The sequence below is a fragment of the Pseudorca crassidens genome, chromosome 18, assembly GCF_039906515.1.
Source record: "Pseudorca crassidens isolate mPseCra1 chromosome 18, mPseCra1.hap1, whole genome shotgun sequence".
Taxonomy (NCBI): Eukaryota; Metazoa; Chordata; class Mammalia; order Artiodactyla; family Delphinidae; genus Pseudorca; species Pseudorca crassidens.
In genome coordinates this window covers 54343092-54369391 of record NC_090313.1, presented here as the reverse complement: position 1 = coordinate 54369391, position 26300 = coordinate 54343092, and positions in this window count along the sequence as shown.

Sequence of the window (26300 nt, the reverse complement as noted above, 5' to 3'; positions counted from 1 at the left end):
TATTGTATTTTTAAGAGCCCTCTAGATGCCCATAGAGAGAGTCGAGTTAAGATACACATGCTACAATGCATTCATGACCTTAAAAAATTCTTTAAGAAGAATAATCAGAGTAATCATTCCTTTGTTCAGAAGAGAGGCTACCTGGGCTCTTCTCAACACCTCCAAAGGTTTGAAAAAACAATGCCCTTAGCAGGTTGGTTACATGGCATTTCCACAAAAGTTGTTGAAAGTATTTATAATATGCATTAACAAATAGACATGGTGTATTCTTCTATGGTGTTGACAGCAGAACATCAGTTTCTGAAATCTATCTGGACAGTTTAATCCCAATAATGCATTGATTCTATTAGGATGGTAAAAGGAGGGCTTTCTTTGTCTTTGCTGACTTGAAACGTCCTTCCATAAAGCAACACTCTGGCAGCCCATGCACATATTCGAGGAGAGAGGAGACTAACAGGTGTTTCCAGAAATGTTTGCTGAGACTTAGGAATTGAAGTTAGTTGTTTCATTATACTCTGGACTCATGCTTGGGAATCTTAAAGTCTGATACATCTTCCTCCTGTTTCCTCATTTTTTTTTCCATTTCCAGATGTGTTTTTAAAATAAAGGCAAGAGTGGTTTCACTGCAGTTATCTTAAATTGAAAGACTTTGTTCAGCTTCTGTCTTCAACGTCTTTTCTTTCTCAACAGCTTTTCTAGAAAGCAATGCCTGAAAAAATTTTAGCTACAAACAACGAAAGGAAAATTCACATGCACTTACCATTTTCTTGATCATGAAACTTCCAAACTGAAAATAATTACCCTAAGAAGGAAAATTTTAATGAAGATATTGAAACTTACCTTCTACATTTTGTTTTTTACATTGTTCACTCAATTAAGATGAATTCTTTTACCTAGTGACACCATGATATAGAATTTTGGCATATATGTTACAGTCAACAGAAATTCATCTAGTTTGCTTACATGAATGCTATCCGCTTATAGGCAAATTTGCCTGCATAAAATCTGGAAAAACATTTAGGGTCATTTAAACTCAATCCATGAATCAAAACACTGTTTAAGCACCTACTATAAAGAAGATATGATGCTATCATTTTTAAGGGCACAAAGATGTGTTCTGCACTGGTCTGATTTTAAGCCGATTATAACTAACAGTTATTAAAGACAAATAATCACAAGAGGCAGTAAGAGGATGTGAAGTCTGACAGTATGAACTGCCAGAGGCCAGAGAGCTCATGGTGGGCTGCTGGGTTCAGAGAAGGCTTCCTGAGTTATGCTTGATAAATGAGGTATAAATAAGCTATGGTACCTATGAGGTGGAGGTATGTATAGGTCTGTAAGAGATACATATAGCATAGAAGGGAGGGTTTGTGCTGCAGGTAGAGAGCTGGGCACAACTAAAAATGCATCAGCAGAATGTTGCAAAGAGTGTCGGTGTTGAGTGGGAAGGGCAGTGAACAGGTCAGTCCACCTGGAGGAGAGACAGCCCAGACAGGAGACTGTGCAAAAATGCCTGATGAACTCATTTAAATGTTATTCAAATGAGGATTTTCAGCTGTGACTTCAGCAAGTCAAGATAAGTAAATTCCTGTCCAAGTGGGAATTAACCCTGTTGTCTCAGTAATTGCTTCAAGTTTCTGTATCATGACTGGATGTCTAAACAATCCTAGCTAATGGGCTTTATTTTGTTCACCATGCTTTTGACAAGAGCAGATAAACGCATATTTTCTGTTCAAAGTGTGTCTACCTATCAGTCAATGTCAACATTCTCAGAGGGATCCTTCTGTGTAGGGGAAGCACATGGCCTTATGTATGTATGAGCCCCTAGATATACACCCACACATACGTAGATCCATTTATATGCATTTATGTGTATTTTGGACAGAGTATACATAGGGATTGCTGAACATCCAGAATATGGTAAATAGTCCTGGCTTCACCATACCCAGGGGAAGGGTTTTCTTTGATCTGCATCTCCTCCTGTTATTTACAGGCATCTTTGACGATGAGAATAAATGGACCAATCATGCCACAGTCTGTTCATCTCTTACAAACGTGCATGGTCTTTGATCACAGCTCTAGGCTATAATCTATAATTAACCTACATTCAAAGACTATGAAAACCACCCAGGTTTTTTGTTTTTTTTCAGGTAAACTCTGCGAGCAGGTGTCACTACACATCACCAACTTTTCAAGACCAAAGCCAAGAGCACACATTAAAATAGTACTCCAGTAACTGTTCTGAAAGTATTCTTAACTTATAGGTAGAACGACTACATCTAATCTTGCCTTTCACAATGTACTCCTGAATGAAATTATTTAAAGTCATTTGTCTGGTGAGTTACTGAACATTTCATAACAAACCATCTTTTCAAGGAAATAATTCATTGGGATACCTCTTGATGACAGGTTTGGATTTTAGAAAACGGTAATTTATAGCATCAGCTCCGTTGCTTTGATGACCTTCTCTAGACTGTACTAGTATTTTACTTATTCTTCCCTCTTCTTTGCCTTCCAACATATCAGAGAATAATTTGTACCCTTGCTAACCTTTGCAAATGATTTCCCCAAAGGTTTTCCTTCATCAACATCAGGGAAAACTAACCCATCGTCACTATCTTTTAAAAAGTAATTAGCCATGAATAATTGTTCCATCCTGACATCTTTAACTGAATTGATTTTCTTTTTCTTTTATTTGAAGTTAGATCTGTGTATTGTGGCTGTGCTAGAATGCTGTCACCCTTTTATTTTCCCATTTCTTACTCTGCTTTTCTGCGAATGCTCTGGATTACACTAGGCTTGTAGATTTTAATGCCATGCTAAACATTTTCCTAGTTTTATTATATATTCTACTCCAAAGTAGAAGCATGGATTTTCCTAACCAGCTTTATTAGATTCAATTTTGGAATATTTTACTTAATGGGTTATTTTCCTGGCAGTCCCGATGCAACATTTATATGGGAAATGTTGTGCTACTTGATTAAAACTATCCCCATGGGATATTTTTTCCCCAGAATTTTTCTTTCTTTTTAACATCTTTATTGGAGTATAATTGCTTTACAATGGTGTGTTAGTTTATGCTTTGTAACAAAGTGAATCAGTTATACATATACATATGTTCCCATATCTCTACCCTCTTGCGTCTCCCTCCCTCCCACCTTCCCTATCCCACCCCTCTAGGTGGTCACAAAGCACCGAGCTGATCTCCCTGTGCTATGTGGCTGCTTCCCACCAGCTATCTATTTTACGTCTGGTAGTGTATATATGCCCATGCCACTCTCTCGCTTTGTCACAGCTCACCCTTCCCCCTCTCCATATCCTCAAGTCCATTCTCTAGTAGGTCTGTGTCTTTATTCCCATCTTACCCCTAGGTTCTTCATGACCTTTTTTTTTTTTTCCTTAGATTCCATATATATGTATTAGCATATGGTATTTGTTTTTCTCTTTCTGACTTACTTCACTCTGTATGACAGACTCTAGGTCCATCCACCTCACTACAAATAACTCAATTTCGTTTCTTTTATGGCTGAGTAATATTCCATTGTATATATGTGCCACATCTTCTTTATCCATTCATCTGTTGATGGACACTTAGGTTGCTTCCATGTCCTGGCTATTGTAAATAGAGCTGCAATGAACATTTTGGTACATGGCTCTTTTTGAATTATGGTTTTCTCAGGATATATGCCCAGTAGTGGGATTGCTGGGTCGTATGGTAGTTCTATTTATAGTTTTTTAAGGAACTTCCATACTGTTCTCCATAGTGGCTGTATCAATTTACATTCCCACCAGCAGTGCAAGAGTGTTCCCTTTTCTCCACACTCTCTCCAGCATTTATTGTTTCTAGATTTTTGATGATGGCCATTCTGACCAGTGTGAGATGATATCTCATTGTAGTTTTGATTTGCATTTCTCTAATGATTAATGATGTTGAGCATTCTTTCATGTGTTTGTTTGCAATCTGTATATCTTCTTTGGAGAAATGTCTATTTAGGTCTTCTGCCCATCTTTGGATTGGGTTGTTTTTTTTTTTAGTTGTTGAGCTTCATGAACTGCTTGTAAATTTTGGAGATTAATCCTTTGTCAGTTGCTTCATTTGCAAATATTTTCTCCTATTCTGAAGGTTGTCTTTTGGTCTTCTTTATGGTTTCCTTTGCTGTGCAAAAGTTTTTAAGTTTAATTAGGTCCCATTTGTTTATTTTTGTTTTTATTGCCATTTCTCTAGGAGGTGGGTCAGAAAGGATCTTGCTGTGATTTATGTCATAGAGTGTTCTGCCTATGTTTTCCTCTAAGAGTTTGATAGTGTCTGGCCTTACATTTAGGTCTTTAATCCATTTTGAGTTTATTTTTGTGTATGATGTTAGGGAATGTTCTAATCTCATACTTTTACATGTACCTGTCCAGTTTTCCCAGCACCACTTACACAGAAATATAGATCAATGGAACAGGATAGAAAGCCCAGAGATAAACCCAGGATTTTTCTTAAAATTACCTTTCGGCTGCATAAAACTCAAAAAATTACCTTTTTCACGGGGCATGAGTTGGTCACCCTGTAACAAACTCAAGACCCTCAAACACAATCATGGAAGAAGGCCAGGACAGAGGATAAAGGAAAATTAAACAGACCACGCCTGCCTAGCTCCCGTTTCTAAAGCTCAGCTGGGATTTTGTCTATGTGCTCCACTAAGGAGCTACCCTGGAAAATTATTCAAGAGCTTTGGCTGATACAAGCGCCAAGAGTTTAGTTATGCCTTTGCTTGCTGGTCTCCATTAGTCACTGATTTGCTTCCGGGCACAATTCGAGGGATTAATTTTTATCTAGAAATCCCTGTAAGTTTGGGCCCTGGTTATCTTGGCAATAGTGTTTCTACTCACTCTAAAGGCAAGTGAGATTCACAGGGGAGATTCCTTGATAGAATTATATATGATGAGCAGCCAGGGCTATGTGCTTAAATAGGTAATCTTAATGTTGTGTGACTAGAATTTGGCAGTAAACAAGTATTTTATGTTCTGCCAAGATTTTACTGTCAGATACACTCTCCTGTTAGCTGTTTAATGAGACAAGGTCTTTTCCCTCCGTTTGCTATATTGCAGCATTGCTTAGATTTATGTCTAATTCAAAAGCACCTGTTCCCAGTTGCTTCCTGGTACTTAGAGACTGAACCATGTCTGGTGTTAGCAATTTGAAAAGCCTTTGTAGCTTGGTCTTATATGATGCTGGTGGCTTGGTAGATACTCATGGAAGCAAACAGAAAGGAAAATAGTGCACAATTCATTAGCAAAGTGTTCAAAGCCTGGGACACGCCATGAATTTGAAGCCGACTCAGCCGTCAGACCCCTCTTTTTCTTGGCTAAGGTAATCTCTCCTTGCTTCAATTTCCTGACTTAGAATATAGGGATTATACAATTTTCTAAACCTTGGCTTCTATGGAGAATGGTAAAGATGACTCATTGGAAGTGAGGCTGCAAATAGAAAGTTTGCAATCCGAACAGGAAAGGAAATAATACTAATTAAAACCATATGTATAGCAGAGGGTCTTTTCCTTAGCTATCTGAAAATCTCCTCAATACTAAAAATGCAGCTGAATTTGACCTTTTGCTGTTTTGGTCATCTGGTTAAATGAGGTAGGCTTTTCACTGTCCTTGCAACTTTTTTTTTTGCGGTACACGGGCCTCTCACTGCTGTGGCCTCTCCTGCCGCGGAGCACAGGCTCCGGACGCGCAGGCTCAGCGGCCATGGTTCACGGGCCCAGCCACTCCGCGGCATGCGGGATCCTCCCGGACCGGGGCACGAACCCGTGTCCCCTGCATTGGAAGGCAGATTCTCAACCACTGCTCCACCAGGGAAGCCCCTGTCCTTGCAACTTTTAAGAAAATGAAACAAAACATGGATATAACAAGCAACAGCGGGAGAAGACAATTGGCAAACTCCACACCTTGTCTGGGAGTTTCTAGGCCAATGGCTCCGAACTTGCTACCTTCTGAAAAAACATCTCAGGGAAGTAATAAGGAAGAAAGGAGAAATAAAGAGAAGGTGACATGTAGCTTCTTGATCTAAAATATGATTATTTTCTACCAAATCTGGTCCTTGGAGAAGGTCACCTCAGCCTCTGTGCCTGCCTGAACCTTAGCACTTCCTGAGCTGTCCGCGTGAATTGATTTGCTAATGTAGTGAGGACTTGTTGAGGGGTGACCATGTACCAGGGCAGCTGCTGGGCTGGAGAAACAAGACAGACAGGGTCCCCACTCTCATGGATCTCACATTCCTCATGAAGAGACAAACAAAAGGCAGTAAAATGCAAAACAGGCAAAGAAAATGACAGACTGCTCTAAGGCCTGGAAAGGGGGTCCATGAGGTGCTGAGGGAGATAATATTGTGGGTCCCTGCTTCCACTCGGTGGTCTGGTCTGAGGAGGGGACGTTTAAGCTGAGGTTTAAAAACCAAGGAGGAGCCCTCCCTGTCGAAGTTGCCGGAAGAGTGATTCAGTCAGAAGAAACAGCCTGTGAAAAACCCTGAGGCCAGAACAAAGAGAGCCTGGGGCTGGAGGGTAGAGCATCAGGAGAGGCCGCAGGAGCCTGGCTTGCTGGAAGGGATTCTGGAATCATCCCAAGGGCATGGGAAGCCTTTCAAGGGTTTTAAGTGGAAGACTAACATGTGGTGATTCACTTTTCAAATCTTGCTGCTGCGTGGAGGACGGACTGAGGCTTCCACCTCCTGATGAGCTCTTGAACGTGCTCTCTCCCTCCTCTCCACGGCCAAGGTCACCTCTCATCTCGCTAACCCAACAGCCTCTCAACTGGTCTTTTCAATCCACCCTTCCTCCATTTAATCCATTCTCTGCACTGCCGTTGGAGTGATCCTTGCCCAGTGCAAACTTGGTTTTGTTCCACTCCAGCTTAGAAACCTGTAAGCCCATTGCTTACAGAAAAACGTCCACATCCTTCCCTGACTGAGCCTGCACTGGCTTGGCCCCTGCTGCCTCCCCGGGGAGGAGAGCTGAGCTGGCTCTCCTGCTTTTCTGGACTCCAGCCACACAAGGGCTTCTGCCCATTTCCTGAATGTGTGATCATGTTTCTCCCTGCCTCTGTGCCTTTGCACATTCTCTCACCCTAAAAATCTATCCCCTCACCTTCACAATTCTCAGTTCCCCTAGCTCAGGGGAACTATATAGTCAATTCCTGAAAAGTAGGAATAAAGAAATAAATGTTCCTTAAAGTCCATACCTCCTCCCTCTGTTGCCACCCAGAAGTCTGGAGCTGGCAGTGAACAGCATGCAAGCATAGGATCCTGGGAATCTCAACTCAAAGCAGAGAAAAGCCTGCGAGCTTTGGAGAGGGGAGGGCAGGGTGGAAGGCTGGCCCAGGACCCAATGCTAATTACTCCTCTCACTACACCATCTCTCTGTGAGTCACGGAACGGGCATAATCAGCACACCTACCTCACGACTGTGAAGATTCAGAGATAAAATGTGTAAGTTCTACGAACAGTGACTGACACGGTGCACAGGAATGTTTATCATTATTTTATCATTATTACATTTTCTATTTCTGGTATGCTGTTCATTCAAAGAACTCAAATGACTGTAAATAGTGGGCTCCACTTTCACTTAATCAGTGGGGTAGAGCATGGAGAGATTGGGGCTTCTCCAGATGGGCTAATAGCCCACAGGCATGTCAGGGTGACTGAGGTCAGGCCCAGGCATCTGGTCTGTCTGTAGTGTGTGGACCATAGACTCCCAGGCTAGAACCCAGGGCGGGGTCCAGCTGTCCCTGCCTGGCTTTGGGTGAAGTCACTTATCTTTGGAGGGGTAATACACTCGACGGCCATCGCCTTTCTCACCTCTGTGACTGTGCACGTGCATAGGTGCCATTTTTGTTTTGAGATCACCTATTTTTCCTTCAAGACTAAGCCCAGTTGTCACCAGTTGCAGGAGGCTTTCCTCACACTGAAACCAGGGCTTCCTTCTACTGGAAGACTGGTTGTTATTGGTTGTAACTGTAGAGTGTACATTTCCATCACCCTAACTGGACGACAGCCAACTTGAGAGCAGCAATCCTTCGTGTTCCCACTGCTTAGGAGAGACTAGACATTCAAAATAAGCTCCGTGGAATGTTTGAATATATCAGAGCGACTTTCTTCTGTGACCAAAGGAGTGGAGCCTCAGGAAGCATTAGTTATCTCTCTGGAGCAGGAACCCGGAAAATCAGAAACTAATAGAGAAAGAGGATTTAGGGAAGGAAGATGTCACTGAAGGTAAAACATGAACCTACTTTACAATTTTGCTTAGAGTCAGGATGTTTTGAACAAATTTATTTACACACATTTTCAAGGAGGTACTCCCAGGATTTAGTTGGTGGGCTTCAACACACCTAAATATTATATTGAGTTCTTTTTTTTTTTTTTTTTTTTGCGGTACGCGGGCCTCTCACTGTTGTGGCCTCTCCCATCGCGGAGCACAGGCTCCGGACACGCAGGCTCAGGGGCCATGGCTCACGGGCCCAGCCGCTCCGCGGCATGTGGGATCTTCCCGGACCAGGGCACGAACCCGTGTCCCCTGCATCGGCAGGCGGACTCTCAACCACTGCGCCATAAGAACTATACTGAGTTCTTAACAGGTGATGACCACACACTCTTAATTGTGCAGTGCATTTTTGTAGGTGTACACAGAAAACTGCTTCTAGGACCTTCTTGACACTCCCTCTTCCCATAACTCACCCTTTACTTATGCAGCATATACTGATTAAGTATATATTTCAGACTATAACAAACAAGGGAACACTAGCAAAAAGGAACACACCTGGCAATGCAAGTGAAGCACTAACTCCCAGGTGTCCACCTAGCTGAGGAGGGCACTCCGTCCAGGCCCATGAACTGAGAAGGAAGTTTGTCCTACAACATATGCAACCTGCCCTCTGATCGGCAGTTTTTCTCTGTATTGAATACTGAACATTTTATAAAACTATCTCCACAGTAGCAGAAATAGGTAACCTCTGTGGAGAGGTAAGATATAGAAAAAAAGATGATCCCATCAACTTCATGTTTCCTCCTGGGATTGTCAAGGCACCTGCCCTTCAATGACCACTGAGCTATCTTTCTGCCTCCTTGGATGGAGTGGTCACCAGCACTGCTCACAAATATTCTGATTCTCCTAACTTTTAGGCACGTGTTAGGACTGCATTTCCTCTCTCTCCTTTCGAAAACTGTGACGTGCTTTTGCCAATGGAATGTGAACAGAAGCAATCTGTGTGGCTTCCTTTTTTCTGCTTTGGAAGCACATGTTGAGGTGGGGACTCTGCTCCCTTGGGTCCCTGACTGAATATATTGGCCAGAGCCCTCACTGTTACCTTAGATCAGTCACTAGCACGAGTGAGGAATAAACTTTGTTGTGTTAAGCCACTGAGTTTTGTGAGTCTAGCCTATCCTGACTGGTATATTGGAAAAGAGCAAAGTCATTCAGTCTGCGATGTATATGTAAATCTATATTCTTTCCCCAAACACTGCAAATTCTAAATTATTGTATTGGTTTTATTTTATCATCACCAAGATTCCCCCAAACAGAAAGACAAAAAAAAAAAAATTAAGATTTTCCAAATTTTTATTTCTGGTACATTATTACTGCTTCACTAAACATCACCATATAAAGCTGTTAAGTACTAATTATTTTTTAAAGTTTTAAAGTTATAATTATGGCAATAACCATAACAAAGTCACTAATAAGGAGTGGGGTCGCATCACAAATGGTTCAATTGCTAAATTTTGTGAGCAGGTGACAGAGAATGATTAAAAAGAAATCCAGGGCTCCTGTACCAGAAAGAGCGATTTGTTATCTTGTTTTGGCAAATACAGTTTAGCTTTAATTGTATGTGATAACAATCTGTAAGGGGAGTGGAAATGTACTGGGATTCATTTGGGAAAGGTGATCTAAAACACCTCAAGACTGCACAATGTTCTTAAGTCTGCTGAGAAATGAGGTGTGACATTGCCAGGTTTCCATAGGAAAATGATTATGTTTGTAGATTGAGAGAGTGTGAACCTAAATTACTCTGTTGTATATTCTGCTTGACTGACACACAGATTTGCCTAATCGAGGATGTGGACTGCCGATAATTGAATGTCTTCTATTTTTCAATTTTCAGAAAACTACTTGAATCAAGTTTTTTATTTTTTTTCCGCCAGCAAGAATCACTCACGTGCTCTGTGTTCATTTATATTCTTCTGTTATGCTTTGGTTGTAATCCAAGGTTTTCTAACTGATTAGCTATGCATGGTATGTTTCAAACCAGTGCAAACTCCCACTTTCTCCCGGTCTTCTTGTTTCTTTTTCATGTGCAATATTAGGAGGTTTCCTAACTTCTCCTGGAAATGTGGTGGTTATTGCGTGAAAAACTCCAGTTGAGCTGTTACGGAACCAAACTTGGGTCCACTTGCCTGTGCACAGTAAAGCCAATCTACGGACATGGGGTTGTGGTGAAGGAAACTGCAGCGTTTATAGCAGGGCACCAGGCAAGGAGTCCAGGGCAGCTAGTGCTCAAAACACCCGAACTCGCCGATGGGTTTCAGGAAAGCAGTTTTAAAGGCCAAGTGAGGGAGGGGCATCCCAGGGTATGTGATCAGCTGTGCACAATTCTCTGATTGGTTGATGGTGAGATAACAGGGTGGTATCATCAGGGTTAACATTATCAATCCTTAGGCTCCAGTAAGTCTGGGGCTACATGCTGTGGTCATCAAGTTGTTAATTTCTTCTATTTGGCGTTGGTTTTAGCATCTGTAAAACAACTGGCAAATATGCATCAGATACTGTTATCTAGGTACTTCAGAGAGGAGCTACAGCAGAGGATATGGGGGAGGGCTGTGTCCCCAGCAGGCCCTGTAGAGTCCTGCCTGGCTACAGAGCCTTTAAAAAAATGTAAATACCACCTCACAGCAAGCCCACTGTCATATACCAGAGAAATTATCTATGTCTCTTATCTAGCCCAGGAGAAAAAGAAAATATGCAAAATTAGAAACTGAAAACTGAATTATCCATTAACTATTTGTTATCAAAACCTTCCTAAATGTGTCGAGGTACTTTTGCCTAATCTTAGACTTTTTTTTTTTTTTGCTGCCTTAAATGTAATGTCATATATATATATTTTCCAACACAAGTAGGCTTAATTATTATTACAATAACATAAACACTTGCATATAAATTATATATCAGAAAGAAGGATACCAGAGAAAGCAATTGGATATAGTTTCCTACCTTTCCTTCTATTCTATTACTTTAAATTCAGGTGATACAATCTCTCTTTAAACTTCTCCCAGGATTACTTTGCATTACTCCTTATTTGTTCCTTGAAAAACTTCTGTAGATGAAAGGTTATTTACTATAGCCCTTGCACTTGCTAAAACTTAATAGGAAAAATACTTGTAAGCAGCGCAATGGTATCTGTCAGAAAAGCAATAATTTGGTTTCAGAAACCTGTCTGATCCTTTTTCTTTTCCTTAGACTCTGCTAACTGATATAAAATTGCATATCAGTGACTGAAATGGACAAAAAGCAAATGCCTATAGGAACCCTGGGCTCAGAGGTTCTCAACCTTCTCTCTTTCTTTATGGATGCTTCTCAGGCTGGAGAGTCCCGCCCCATAAGTGGGAGCTGGGGCAGGCCAGCATTTCAGCAATTCTGGGAGGGAGACATGTGGTTTGAATGGCTCCTCGTGTCATTCTGACACAGCCTTGTGATGCAGAGCAGGTGTAGGACCCCTTCTCCCCCTGAAAAATCATTGTCCTGGTTTTGATGGAGAAAATAGCATGTGTTGGGGAGGGAATTAGCTAACCCCTAAGTTATCTCTTTTTTTTTTTTTAAATAAATTTATTTATTTATTTTTGGCTGCGTTGGGTCTTCGTTGCTTCACGTGGGCTCTCTTTAGTTGCGGCGAGCGGGTCAACTCTTCGTTGCGGTGCACGGGCTTCTCGTCGCGGTGGCTTCTCTTGTTGTGGAGCGCGGGCTCTAGGCACGCGGGCTTCAGTAGTTGTGACTCACGGGCTCTAGAGCGCAGGCTCAGTAGTTGTGGTGCACGGGCTTAGTTGCTCCGCGGCATGTGGGATCTTCCCGGACCAGGGCTCGAACCCGTGTCCCCTGCATTGACAGGCGGATTCTTAACCACTGCACCACCAGGGAAGCCCCCTAAGTTCTCTTTAAACAAATATTTTAGGTGCATTTTGTCAAGCTATTGAAAATTTCAAATAGCTTATTTTTTTATATCCATCTAAACTTCTGGATCACAAATACTCTGTCAACCTTAAATAAGTGGGCCCCCATCCTCCTGCTGTGCAGAGCAACATTCTGAGGAAATGGCGACATAAAAGGCACCTCCAAGAGTCTTGATAAGGTAGTCCTTGGTGGTTTCTAGGCACTCTCTGTGCTCGGCCTGTGTGGCTTATGAGTTGCTTACTTGGGTCCCTTTGGGTTTTGGATTTACTTAGTTGTTGCTAAGTCCGTGCATGAGACTTCCAGTTTTTCTTTTTTCCTTAATTTTTGAATTATTTGTGCCTCCCTCATCTAGTACATTTTCTTCCTCCCTCCCCCACAGCATTCATGGCTCTTACTATTTTAGGTCCTCAGTATAGGACTTTGACCTTTACAGCCTCAGGGCCTCCCAGCTTTCTGACAGGTACATTGTCTTCCAGCCAAATGTTTCCTAGGAGTGTTGCTCTCAACCTTGACTCAGGCCGTGTCCATGCTCCTCCCCTTGTCTGGAATGTGCTTCTAGCTCCCTCTGAACCTGTGATAATGACTACATTCTGAGAGGCTTCCCAATTCAGTGAATGGCATCACTGTCTACCACGTTGCCTGGGACAAAAACATAGTGGCGGGTGGCCTTGATGCTTTCTTGCCCCGTCGTCCATCATCTCTCCATCAGCAACATCTGTCAATTCTATTACCAAATATATTCCCCACGTTCTCACCATCTCCCCAATGATAGCTCTTTCCAAGCTACCACCTGCCCTGGATGACCACAGCAGTCCCCTAACTGGTCTCCCTATTTCTATGAGTGACCCACAGGAAACATTCTTAAGTTAGCAGCCAAGGTGATCTTTGCAAAGTATCAGTCAGATCATGCCACCATCTTCTTTTTTTTTTTTTTTTTTTGCGGTACGCGGGCCTCTCACTATTGTGGCCTCTCCCGTTGCGGAGCACAGGCTCCGGATGCGCAGGCTCAGCGGCCATGTCTCATGGGCCCAGCCTCTCCGTGGCATGTCGGATCCTCCCGGACCGGGGCACAAACACGTGTCCCCTGCATCGGCAGGCGGACTCTCAACCACTGCGCCACCAGGGAAGCCCCATCATCCCCTTCTTAAATCCCCATGGTGGCTTCCAATGGCTCTGCGTAGCTAGTCTCAGGTACCTCCTCAACCATCCCACCTACTTCTCTTGTTCCCTGCATTCCTGCTCCGCAGGCCTTCCTTCCATTCCTGAACAACAGAAGCATCTTCTCCTCTGGAACTTGGCATTCGTGATTCCATCTGTGTGCAATCCACTTAGCCCCATATCTCAGCTTCTTAAAATTCAAACCTAAGCTCAAATGTCACCTCCTCAGAGAGGGTGTCCTCAGTCACCCTGCAGAAAATAATCCCTTCTACCTAGTCACTATATATCCTATGAGTCTGTTTTCTTTTCACTGACGTTCTTATTTATAATCATTTGTTTATTGTCAAACTGCCCCCCGACACAAAGAAGGATATTACTCCTGTTAACCACTCAGTGGATCCCCCATGCCCAGGTCAAGGCCAGCCTATAAATATTGGCCATCTGAGAGAAGATGTTTGAAATGCTGCTTCCTTCGTGAATGCCCATGGTCTTTGCTCCTCTGAAGGCAACTAACCTGCATTCATATACTTGTTTCTCCTGTTAGAGTTGAAGCTTTTCAAGGCCCTGTGCTCTATTCAACTTTCTATCCTCCAAAGTGCTTTTTGTGGGGTAGAGCCTTAGTAAATATTTACTGAATCCAGTTATACTCTTTTTGTTGTTAAAGGAAATTGAGTAACAAATTTAAGTGGCACTCTGTAGTATCTAAGAGAAATAGGAAACAATTAGCAACAGCCTCAAACAGTTACTACACAGTGTGTTCATTTTCAGGTATTAATTCTCCAGTGTGCCTTATTTCCAGATTTTCCTATTCAAGAGCTCACGCTACAGAACCTGTTAACAGTTGATTGGTTCAAAAGAGAGGAAGCAGAACTGGCAAAGAGATGAGCAAAGGCAAAAGCTCGTGTCTTCAAAGGTTTCACCGGTACGCACTGTGTGTCATGAATTCGTGACCATATGTAGGCAAGGGTATGGTTTGGAGGTGTTAGGAAGAAAGATAGCTGTCTTTAAGCAGAGGCAAAAGGAACAAGCAGAAAAAAGAAATGATAAAAAGAAGATTGATGTTCAAAATTCAACTTTTGAGTCAGACTAGGGAGGATATAGAAAAAACTTTCTAAATCTCTACATTGGTATTGGTTACTGTGCTCTCCATTGCAGGTAAAGAAAAGGCACTCTCAACCCTTTGTAATGTGTAAATTGCTTTTAGTCACTCTCCCCAGGAAAGCAAGACATGTCAGCCTGCAAATTGTTAGGCTGCCAATCCTATTGTCAGGCAACCAGGACATTTGAATTCAGATGTGCTGAAATTCCATTTGGGGCTTTTCTGCCAAAAATCTCTAGCATCTAAAGAGACCTCTGGCTAGAAAAGGAGTAAGTTTCACACATCAAATCTCTTCAGATATATTTTAAACATCTCCACTCAAAAGATCCTGGAAACAAGTTACAAATTGAGGCATTCAACAAGCCTGGGGACAGGTGAGAGGAAAGGTAGGCGGTGATTTCAGGAAGAATCACACATCCGTTTTCAGAGCAGAGTCATTCTTCCATTTTTATTCATTCAACAAATATTGGTGGAGAGGCAGTGGATCGCAATGCTTTAGAATTTAGGCTTGGAGTCAGAAGGCTTGGCTTAAATCCTGGTTGGGTTACCTGTTGGGATGGTTCATTCTTTGTGTCCACTGGGCTAGGTGAGGTTATTCAATCACACACGAATCTAGGTGTTTCTGTGAAGGTATTTCATAGATGTGGTTGACATTTACAGTCAGTTGACATTTACATAAAGGAGATTATCCTTGATAATCTGGGTGGGCCTCATCTTATCAGTGGAAGGCTTTAACTGCAAAACTGCAGTTTCCCTGAGGAAAAAGGAACTCCACCTGTGGACTACAGCGTCACCCCCTGCCTAAGAGTTCCCAACCTGGGGGTGCCATGCCTCACAGATTTCAGACTGCTCAGCCAGACTCCATAATTGCATAAACTAATTCCTAGAAATCTGCCGTGTGTATATATATGTACATGTATTTATATATACACACGCACACCGGTAGTTTTCTACATAAGCTAGTAGGTTTATATATAAACTAGTATGTATGTGTGTATATATACACACACATATACATACATATCTATCTATCTATCTATCTATATATACATACATATATAGATAAAGTTTATTAGTTTCGATTCTCTGGTAGAGCCCTGACTGATCCACCTAGTAACTGTGCTGACCTTGGGAAAGTACCTTACCCTCTCTGTGCCTCAGTTTCTTCATCTATAAAATAAGGATACAGTAGTCCCCATCTCACAAGCCTGTGGAAAGGATTAGGTGAGTTAACAAATGGAAGGTTCTTAGACTGGGGACTGACACATACTAAGTGCTCTTCTTGATTATTAAGCACCTGTTGTTTTTTTATGGCAGCTACTGGGGAGAAATAAGAATAAGGAAGATGAGATGCCTGACATTAAGAAGCATGCAATTCCTCAGAGGGTGATAAGGCATAATCATAAGTACACACAGTCAGAATGTAACCCTAGTGCACACTCCTAATTAGGGAGAGGTTGGCTTATAATGCTAATAATACTACTGATGAGGGTACATAGTGGTTATCTACTGTGCGCTAAGTATAGTACAGGCAATTTCATTTGTTTGCTTTTTTCATTCTTCCTTTATTCATTTGTTGTTCCATTTATCAAACATTCATTGGTCTCCTATTATACATTAGACATGATACTAGATGCTAAAGATATAGTGGAAAATTAGATAGAAGGGGTCCCTGCCTCCTTGTAATATATATTCTAGTAAAGACTACAAATAATACATAAGTAAAATAAATTGTGTAATGTAATTAAGTATGGATAAGTTCTATGAAGAAAGATAAAGCATGGTAAGCATGGTTAGGGTGGGTCTGGTGACATTTAACATGAGACCCAAATCATGAGAAGCAGCAGTTTTGCAAATATCTTGGGGAAGTTGATTTCAAGACAGCAAGTGGAAAGGGCCTTAGATTAGAATAATCTTGACACATTGGAGGGAAACAAAAAAGACCATTGAGGCTGTAGCAAAGCAAACAGTGGGAAGAGAAGGAAGGGAATGAGGTTGGAAACGGAAGTACAGCCCAGATCTTATAGGGACTGTAGGCCATGACGAGTCATGTTACTTTATTTTAAGTGGGATGGGAATATTTTGATGTGTTTGGAGTAGGGAACGCAGACATTTATTGTAGATGCTGGGTAGCATGGGGTGGGGAGTGGAGATGAGTGAGGTAGGGAGACTGCATATGTGGCTAGTGGAGTAGAACAGGTGAGGGTGATGCTGGCTGTCACTCAGGCGGTAGAGATGGAGGAGATCAGAAGAGGATCATATTCAGGATGGGTTTCGGGGGCAGAGATGTAGGAGAAGGACTGAAATTAAGGCGCAATTGCTGTATTGTCATCTCTAAGCTTCACAGGGCCCCAAAGGCTTATGTCTGAGTTTCCTCACTGTTGCCTGATACGCTCCCCACCCAGCAGCAAAGGTTCCCCACCTGGCCAGTTCCTGCCGCAGTTGGACTAGGTACACTCCATCCAGTCCTTGACCCAACAGGTTTCACTTCCCTGCCAGCCTGTGAAATTATTCAAACAGCCAATCACTTCCTCCCACTGGAACCAGGGGCCACTGCACTGTCTTGGTACTACAAGCCTGTCCCCTACAAGCCCTGCTTGTTCATTCCGTCTCTGAGCGTAACCGCCTTGTGGCCCTGCATGGCAGACGTTGTCCTGCCCTGGGCTGGTGGGTATCTATGACTGAGGAACTGCTGCCCATTTCATCTGTCTGGTCAGGTGTGTGTTTGGTCTTCTCTTACTATTTAAGGCAAGGGATCCATCCTCTCCAATGGAGTGAATAGGAGATGATCAGAACAATTAAGGTCAAAAACAGAATGGCCCAGCCACAGCCGAGGGCCTCCATCAGCTTTCATAAACTGCTCTTAGCTAAATAAATGGCTGCTGATATGGCCAGAAGGTCTGTGCTGTGCGTGACTGGAAGGAGACCGAACCTGAAAGCTGCGACTCTATGCAGCTAGCGGTCTTGAGTGCCCTGAGGGTATTTGTACAGAGAGAAAAAACAGAGGGAGGGAAGCACTGCAGGAAAATGGAGGGCTTTGACAGGATGGTTTCTATCCACCAGCTTCTCGGTCGTGGGCCCGGGTATCTTCTGCTGCACCACTCTTCTGCCTCTGTCACAGCAGAGAGCCTAATTCTCAGAGTTATACAACAAAAACAGAAACAGAAAGACACCCATGGCACCCCTGTGGCATGGCAAAAGGGTTAGTTTAAACCTGACTCAAGCCCAGGGTTGTATAGTTAAGGAAAGCATTGCCACTGGGGAGGGCCCTCGCCCTGGCAGGGAAAGAGGCCGAGAGGATCCCATCTGCTGTCCCCAGTGCTGCCAGCTCCTTTAAGCAGGCTGACCTGGGTCTTCTTAGGCTGAGATGGCAACAGGAGCCACTTCTGCAAGGTGGGAAGTTGGGACTTTTTTTTTAAAGTTTTTAAATTTTTTCCACTTTTTTAATAAACATGATATATGTATAACTGGAATTATATATAGATGTTTAAATGAGTATATATTTCTTTACAAATCACTGTAACCTTAATGCTGTGGTTCCATGCACTTAGGTTTCCATACCCCACACTCAATATCTCATTCAAATTACTGACTTCACCCCATCAGCCACCAGTAAATATTTGCTATTATAGATTTGGTTAACATGTTCTGTTCAGTGCCTTTTTCAACAGTCTCTGAGCTGTTGTTTGCCTTCCCCTCTGAAGGAACGTGTTCACCTTTACCAGGCTGCCCACGAAGCCCTTCAGCTGCCTTCACTGTGAACTGTCTTTGCAGGGAAGCTCTTGGCTGTATCTGCCTTTCTTGGGAGCACAGGTGTGACACTGTGTTGACGACATTCTCCACTAAACACATTCATTTGACACACTCATTAAGGACATACAAACACAAAATAACTTACAAAAAAGGCATTGGAGATTGCCTTACACATAGTGTAAGGTCCTGTCACCTTGGTTAAATTTTTGAAAAGTATTTAGTAAATCGAGAGATGTTCTATTCCTGAGACTATCAAGAAACAGCCTCTGACCTTTTTAGCACCCAAATGTTAATAGAAGCCCGACATCTTTTTTTTTTGGCCGCACCGTGTGGCATGTGGGATCTTAGTTCCCTGACCAGGGATTGAACCCTCACCCTTGGCAGTGAAAGTACAGAGTCTTAACCACTGGACTGCCAGGGAATTCCTGAAGCCCAACATCTTTTAGCCATTTGGGGTCTCTGAAGGCAACATAGTCCACATTTAAAGTTTTTACTTAATCCATTTGTGCTGTTACTCACAAATCTGGCCACCCTGAGTGCAGCCCCCTCCAACCAAAGACTCAAGAATCTGTCCAAATTGAAATCATCAGGAATTCCCGTTAGTGCTCTTGGAAGGCCCTTCGCTGCAGAGGCTTTAGCACCCTCCTCTCAGGGAGTCTCTGGATTACCTGCGATCATAGGCCATAAGTTGCCCGTGGGCTTCTGATACAAGAAACTGCCTTTCCTCAGGGCACTGTGCTATACACCATCAGGGTGGAGATTGCTGGCCACTCACTGGGCTCTCTAGGAAGCAGAAGCTCTAACAGACCCTGAGCCTATGACCCTCTCTACCAGCTGCCCATTATGCCTTGAGTCATGGAAACAGCACCCCACAAGCTTGGCACAGCTACTGAGGCTGCCTTCCTGCAGAATGGAGCCAAACGTGGACCCTCTGGCACCTTCCACTCTACAAGTATGGATGGAACAGTGGCTAAGAATCCGCCTGCCAGTGCAGGGGACATGGGTTCGAGCCCTGGTCCGGGAAGATCCCACATACCATGGAGCAACTAAGCCCGTGTGCCACAAGTATTGAGCCTGCACTCTAGAGCCCGTGAGCCACAACTACTGAGCCCGCGTGCCACAAGTACTGAAGCCCACGAGCCTAGAGCCTGTGCTCCACAACAAGAGAAGCCACTGCAATGAGAAGTCCGTACACCGCAATGAAGAGGGTTTTTTAAAATTTTTAATTAATTAATTAATTTTTGCCTGTATTGGGTCTTCATTGCTGCATGTGGGCTTTCTCTAGTTGCAGCAAGCGGGGGCTACTCTTCGTGGACCCTGTGGCACCTTCCACTCTACAAGGATGGCCTCCCCCATCCTCAATTCCTTGCCCTATACCATGGTGCTGGAGGAAGACAACAGTCTCCAAGATTCCTTGCCTACCTGAGGGCCCCATGGGATTAACAGTGTTAATAGCAATGAGATTTTATGGACTTTACAGATGAAATCACACCGTCCGTGTGATGGAGTTCAGTGGAATATTGTCGTTTTCTGTCTTACAACTAAGATGTCCCCAGTAAATGCTGGGATCCAAGGCTCAGCACAACTGGTCAAATTTCAGGCAGTCATCTTAGCACTGGATGCCCTGGCCAAAAAATTGACCACATCTGCATCTTTTACAAACTCTTGGCCTAAGTGTTGCCCCATTCTGAGAATCGCTTGCCTCAGAGACACTCAAAATATAAATCAAGGTAACAGATGTCCCTACATATACTAAAGCCACAACACAAGGCTTCACCAGGACACTCCTTACCCTCTTGGAAATAGTTCCAGACATTATTAATAGTGACGAGGGCATTCATTTCACTTCAGAATACACAGTGCTAGGCTTTGGAGAAAGCCTTCAATGGAACGTCCACCTCCCCATAGACTCAGAAAGCTGGTATAATTGAAAGACCTAATGGGCATCTCGAAAAACTATTTAAGTTAAAAAGTGACAAGTGACTTGACCCTGGGTAACCACCCTATCCACTATCAGCCCACGGTTCAGGTGGCCTTGAGTCTGCTCCCAGCTCTGTGTGGGACATGACTCAGGTCTGGCTAGTCGCAGCATCAAGTTCAAGGTTGGGGCAGGAATACAACACCTGATCCACTCCCATCCACAGACGTCAGGCTGAAGGCAGCCCAGCATAGTGATTAGGGGTCCAGACTCTGGGTCCTGACTCCTGGGTCCAAATGCTCCCTCTGTCACTAACTAGGTAAATGGCTTGTGCAAGTTACCTCACTCCTGTGTGTCTCGAATAATGCAGGATTGTGGTGCAATCAATGAATAACGTAAGGAAAGCCCTTAGATCAGTGTCTGGCATGGAGTAAGAGCTCTGTCCGTTATTATCATCTGGTGAGGAAAGAGCAGTACTCTTTCCTGTTGAATTTGAAGTCAAGATGCTATAGTCTTGGACCTGCCAAAGGCCCTCTTGCTGCCATGTGGAGCTTGAACATAAAACCACCTGGAAGAGAGATGGAGATGGAGAGATACTGACTCTTGGTGATACTTCTGGTTGGTTTGAGTACATATGAGTTAGTGACTCAGTCAGTTGTAATGAAAGATTCACAATCAGTACACCTTCTAGTAATGTTTCCCTTCAGTTTGGTGTGTATCTCTTCCTTGCTTCAGGTGTCTATGACTTGTCTGAGTCATTTCCCTTAACATGTCACAATTCCTGAAAGCACCAACCAAGCAACCTGGCTTGTTTTTCCGTCATTGTCTTTGTTCCCTCAACTCCCCGACTTTGGTGCGTTGGGCAGGAGAGTCTCAGAGCCCTCTTCTCTACTTGTCCTCAGAGTCGAGAGCAAGGTCAGCCTTTCAGTGATTTGTCCCAGACCTCACTGTCATTCTTTCCTGTTTTGTTGCTTTGACGGAAAACACACGCCTCTTCACACATTATTATTCCGTCTCCTCACTGCGTTGTCAAGCGCTGCTTCAGGACAGGAAAGAAGAGGAGATGGGAAAGGACAAAGCAGATGTGTGTGCCAAGCAAATCGCGGCAGATCCTTGCCCTCCCCGGATCCAGGATGGTGATCCCTCCACTCACTCATTCCTCCCAACACTCTCCTCTCTGTGCTCCCATCTCTGTCCTCTGATACCCCAGGGGACAGAGAGCTGTCGTTAATGGTTGGCATTTTCTCCCATGATTGTACCCACTCAGTTCCTAGCACAAGGTTTGACTCCTGCAGATGCTCAGTCAGTGCCTGCTTCTCATACTGACCAGCTCTTCCTCCTCCAAGGAGACAAGGAAGCCAGGCTGAATGAATACAGGGAACCGTTTCGAGCTGCACCCGAGGGAAACACCTCAGTAAAGGAGGAGGAGACAGAGGTTGGGATGTGGGGAAGTGACGTGGAACAGCAGGGATGGGAAACAAATGGGGAAGAATTTCAATCGGTGGTGATGTCACCCTCACCAGGCGGCCCCGCTGACCTTGCCAGCTTCTTGGCCATCTACCCTTCCCTCACGCTTCTTGCCCAGCCACACTGGGTTTCTCTGGGTCCTCGGATACAGCCAGCTCTCTGACCTCTGGGCCTTCACAGCTATTTCCTTTGCACCAAGCAAACTCTTATGTCAGGTCCCAGCGTGGGTGTCATTTCTGCTGGGAGATTCCGCTCACCTCAGGCTGTGGTTAGCTCCTCGCCATTTGTACCTGGAACTCCCTCAACTTGCCATCACAACACACATCACACTTGACCTTTGTTATTTACGAGGTTGTCTTTCTCCAGTGTTAGACTGTGCACCCCAGGAGGACAAGGATGCTGTTTATTCTACATTAATGACTGCTGTAGCCCAGCAGCACATTTCCTAGCCATCTTAGGCTCTCAATAGATGTTTGTTGAGTGATAAACTCTGGCGTGAATCTTAAAATATTCTTAGGGCCAGAGATGATAGTTGTAGATCTTTCCTTTTGCAATGAATTATACCTGTTGAAACGGGTGCCTTCTTTCCACCCTGCCACACAATGCTAGGTGAGGGCATCAGTCCGTTTATATGTGGATGCACAGCATATCCGAACAAGAGCAATCGGCATAGAGTCACCCAGAGGTAATGCTGTCAATACAGATTCTTGCCTTGTGAAACAGAAGATTGGGATAGTAATCCACTTAACTCAAATGTGATATTATTCTCTAATATAAAATGATTTATTTTTTTCCTCCAAAGGGCAACTATGTTATCTAGAAAATTACTTCAGCCCATGGCTTCACATCGGGTGATGTTGCATGGATGTTGCCAGACACCCCTGAAAGGATCTGGTGACTGACCTATGGCACAGCTGATTCTACAACCCATTACCTATCTTCCAAGCTATCTAGTCTCAGAAATTCACTTTCTGTTACAGTATAGTCACTGTGTTCTGTCTCCCTGACCTCTGCAGTCTTACTGGGAAAACTGGGCAGCACTGAAAGTCAAGTAAGTGGAGAGAAGAGAGGGACAGAGGCATCCTATAAATGGAAGAGAGGTCCTTTACTGTGACAAGTGACACTGCACAAAAATGATGTGTGTGTGCACGATAGCTTTCTTTCTCATCTCCTTCTGACACTTGGGAGTGTACTTCCTCATAGCCAATCATCTCCCTTAGCCAAGAAATTACAAATGACACAGAGAGAAAATAGCAAGTCAGTAAGTGAGAGAGTTTCTAAGTTTGGCAAGCCTAGGCAAAGTTAAAACAATGATGTCTGGTGCTTGTATAACAGTTGTCAAAGTTGACATTTGAGGTTTACAGTGCTTTTGTTAATGACATGTTTGAGTGGAGAAACAATAGCATTCAAGTTAAGTTCAACTAAAGACTCAAAATACCTTTACACTTTTTTGCTTTTCTCTTGTCTTCCTGAGACAGGCGGAGAGAAATCTGTTCCTCATGGCAGTGTCTATGACAACAAACTCATTTCATTTTCTTACTTTTAGGTACATGATAGACAACACTGAGGGACTTTTGATACCTTTTCTACCTACATAATTAAGCTACTGGAGTCTGCCTCCCACTCCTGAAATGATATGAACACATGCCAAGTTATCCTGGGATGTAAGGGCAAGACTGTGGGTAGGGACTGGACATAGTTAATAAACCAGAGACTAAGAAAGAATCATGTTGTCTTAATCTTGGGTAATCAATCATTCATCTTCATAGACTGTAACTCTAGTCTTTGATGGGAGAAGTTGTGGATTCAGGAGGATGAATTTCAAGGGAAGCAAGAGAAGGTGAAGCTCTAAATGCACATGTATTTTTTAGTGCTCATCATAGGCAGGGCATGACTGGAGACACTTGAAGGGAAGTAAAAGGATATAAAAGGCAATCCTTGCTCTCCTTGTAGGCTGACACAGTAGCACAAGCACTTGTGTGATTATAACTCAAGGCAGAGTCTTGTCCTTATTGACTGTCTTAAAGTTAATTTCAGTCTTGGACACCTGAACTCAGCAGGATAATCACAGGGAAAACCCATTTAGGAAAAAGCCCATGTGACAAGCCTATACCTTTTAATTTTTAATGCAAAAAGAGGTCAGCTATTTTCATAACTCAAGAGCCAAAGTGTTTTCAGTAATTCTCTGGTTAATACAACATATTGTCTAGGGGACTTTTTTTTTCCCTAAAAAATTTGATTAATCAAGGTATTTGAGGATTCTAGACTTTTGTGTGTGTGTTTTTGTTCTGAATTAATTGTTTAAAGATCCTAAATAATGTGGATACTTTCTAGCACTTCCACTCATTGGTCTGTGTAGATCCTGTCTCTATAGCTTTTAAAGCAATGACTTCTGAACTTGAATGGTCAGTAGAATTGGGTGGATGACTTTATAAAAATACTAATTTGCAAGCCCAGTCCAGGTCTATCAAGTAAGGATCTCTAGGAGTTAAGCCCAGGTATGTGTGTTTTTACAAAGCTTCTCAGATAATTCTCATAATTAGCTGGCTTCAAGTCTAGGTTATACTCTATGACAGAGTCTCTTGTGCAGTATTTTCAAAACCAGAAGTGTACAAGGGGTAAGAGTGTTTCTTTTGATGTTGGTTAGATAGTCCTGGGTTTGAATAGTAGTTTCACCACATTTTCAACTGCAGTATGACTTTAGGCACCTTTCTTATAGCCTCATGTGTAAGATGGAGTTCATACTGCTACATAATGAATAGGATAGCTGAGCAGATCGGTTGTTAAAAAAACGAATTCAGCCCAATCACATCAAGGAATAGGGCACTTAATAAAAGTTAGCTGTTATTATTAATAGTGTTTGAATGTTTATGTTCATGTTATATATTTGCATTGCATAGTCTAACTATTTTTATTAAATGTCAATCTCTTATAAACATAGCATATTCAGAATTTTCTGTAAATAACTTTTAAGGACAAGCGCTACATAGTTCTCCATCATTTTCCATTGTGTTGGCCTTTAGGACAGTGCATGGAACATATTAACTGCTCAACAAAGCAATCAGATTCATCTACTGAAAATCTCCACACCTACACAAATATTCCTGACTCTGTGAGTACGTATTAGGCAGTGATGAAAGTTAAAGAGAACATCTCAGAGGTCTGTTCCCATCCTTTAGGGTTGGCCTCTGAAGGACATGTGGGTACACATCTGGTATACCCACTTAGCCTGCCTGAGTTTGTAAGGTAGAAACATTGGTTAAAATAATCATCTAGGGAACTAAGGAGGCAAAACACTCTGATATTAGAGGGGTAATGAAGAGACAAACACTTAGGGAGCATTTGTTTCAGTGCAAGGTCACTGTTCATTAATACTCGTACAGATAGCTTATTAACCACCCAGAAAATTCACTTCAAGTTTTCAAGCTACATAATACTCAAAATCACTGCCTGAATATAGATTAGGAGATGGGGGCTTGCTGCACAGAGAGCTCAGACAGGGTTGTAAACCATAAGCTTCATCGATTCTGAAAGTGGAGATTATCCCATGGAAGATTTATCCCACCCTCCCGCCCCCTGCTCCCTCCCGCTGCAACCCCAGGACAGGGGACTTCTCTTTCCAGCCTGTTGTTGAAAGCCTGAAAGAGGGATTCCGGATTCTAAAAAACAGTGCTCTACAAAAGAGGTGCCAGTTGGAGGATGATGAAGAGTGTCACCTTCTGCGGTGGGAAACTTCGCTCTGGAAACCCACTGAAAAACGATGACCTTGGGGCTTGGCCAGCCTTCCAGGTCTGCTCCTTTAGGCATCTTTTCATCCCCTATAGAGCCTAGTGTAGCATCTCCTTGCCACATTGTAGCACTACATTGAATGAATGAATGGAGTCACTCATTCTAGTGTGAATTTCTTTTTTTTTTAATTTTAGCTACCTGATTCTCACGCCCAACTCATTATCTAATGGGGTGTCGGGGGTGGGATAGAAATTGACTCACCATAATTCAGATGTGCAAGATAAAAATAGTGACCATCTTCTAACCAAACTTGCCTTACCTGGAAGTCCCCATCCTAATGGTGGCTGCAAAACCTTCAGTTTGCCAGTTACATACAGCTCGGTATCTTCTGTAGCAAATGAATCTGGATTACTGTACCAGTTTGCTAGGATTTATGTTGTAAACACTTAGTCCAAAGTTCAAACTTCCTGTCTGTTCCTCTCCACACAGAGGGCTTCTTCTGATCTTTTCAAATCCCATACAGGTGCCACCTGATGCTTGTGTCCATGTGGGAGCAGGGGAAGGACCTTTGTTTTTTACCTATTGTATTCTGGGATTTTGTCTGCATTCCCTGCGATGTCTCATTTCATCTGATCTCTGAGCAAGAATGTGGGTGCCCTGAAGCAAGTGGGGGTCCTGTCTTGTGCTGTGGATTTTTTACCAGAAGCTGCTGCTCGAGTTGGGGGTGATCGCCTCTGGTCATGAGTTTCCCCACCCTGTGTGCTCTGTCCTGACCCAGGCCTCTTCTGCTCCACAACTTTGCACAGCACTCGCATATCACCCACGAGAGCATATGAGGGGTTCCGGATGTTGGACTGTGCAGAATCAGGAGTGCTAGCTCCTTCCATCCACCTAGACAGCTACCCTAGTCAATTCCACTTTTACTCCAGTCCCATTTGGGACCATAGTGCACTGGCGTCATGAGCAACTCAGGACTTGT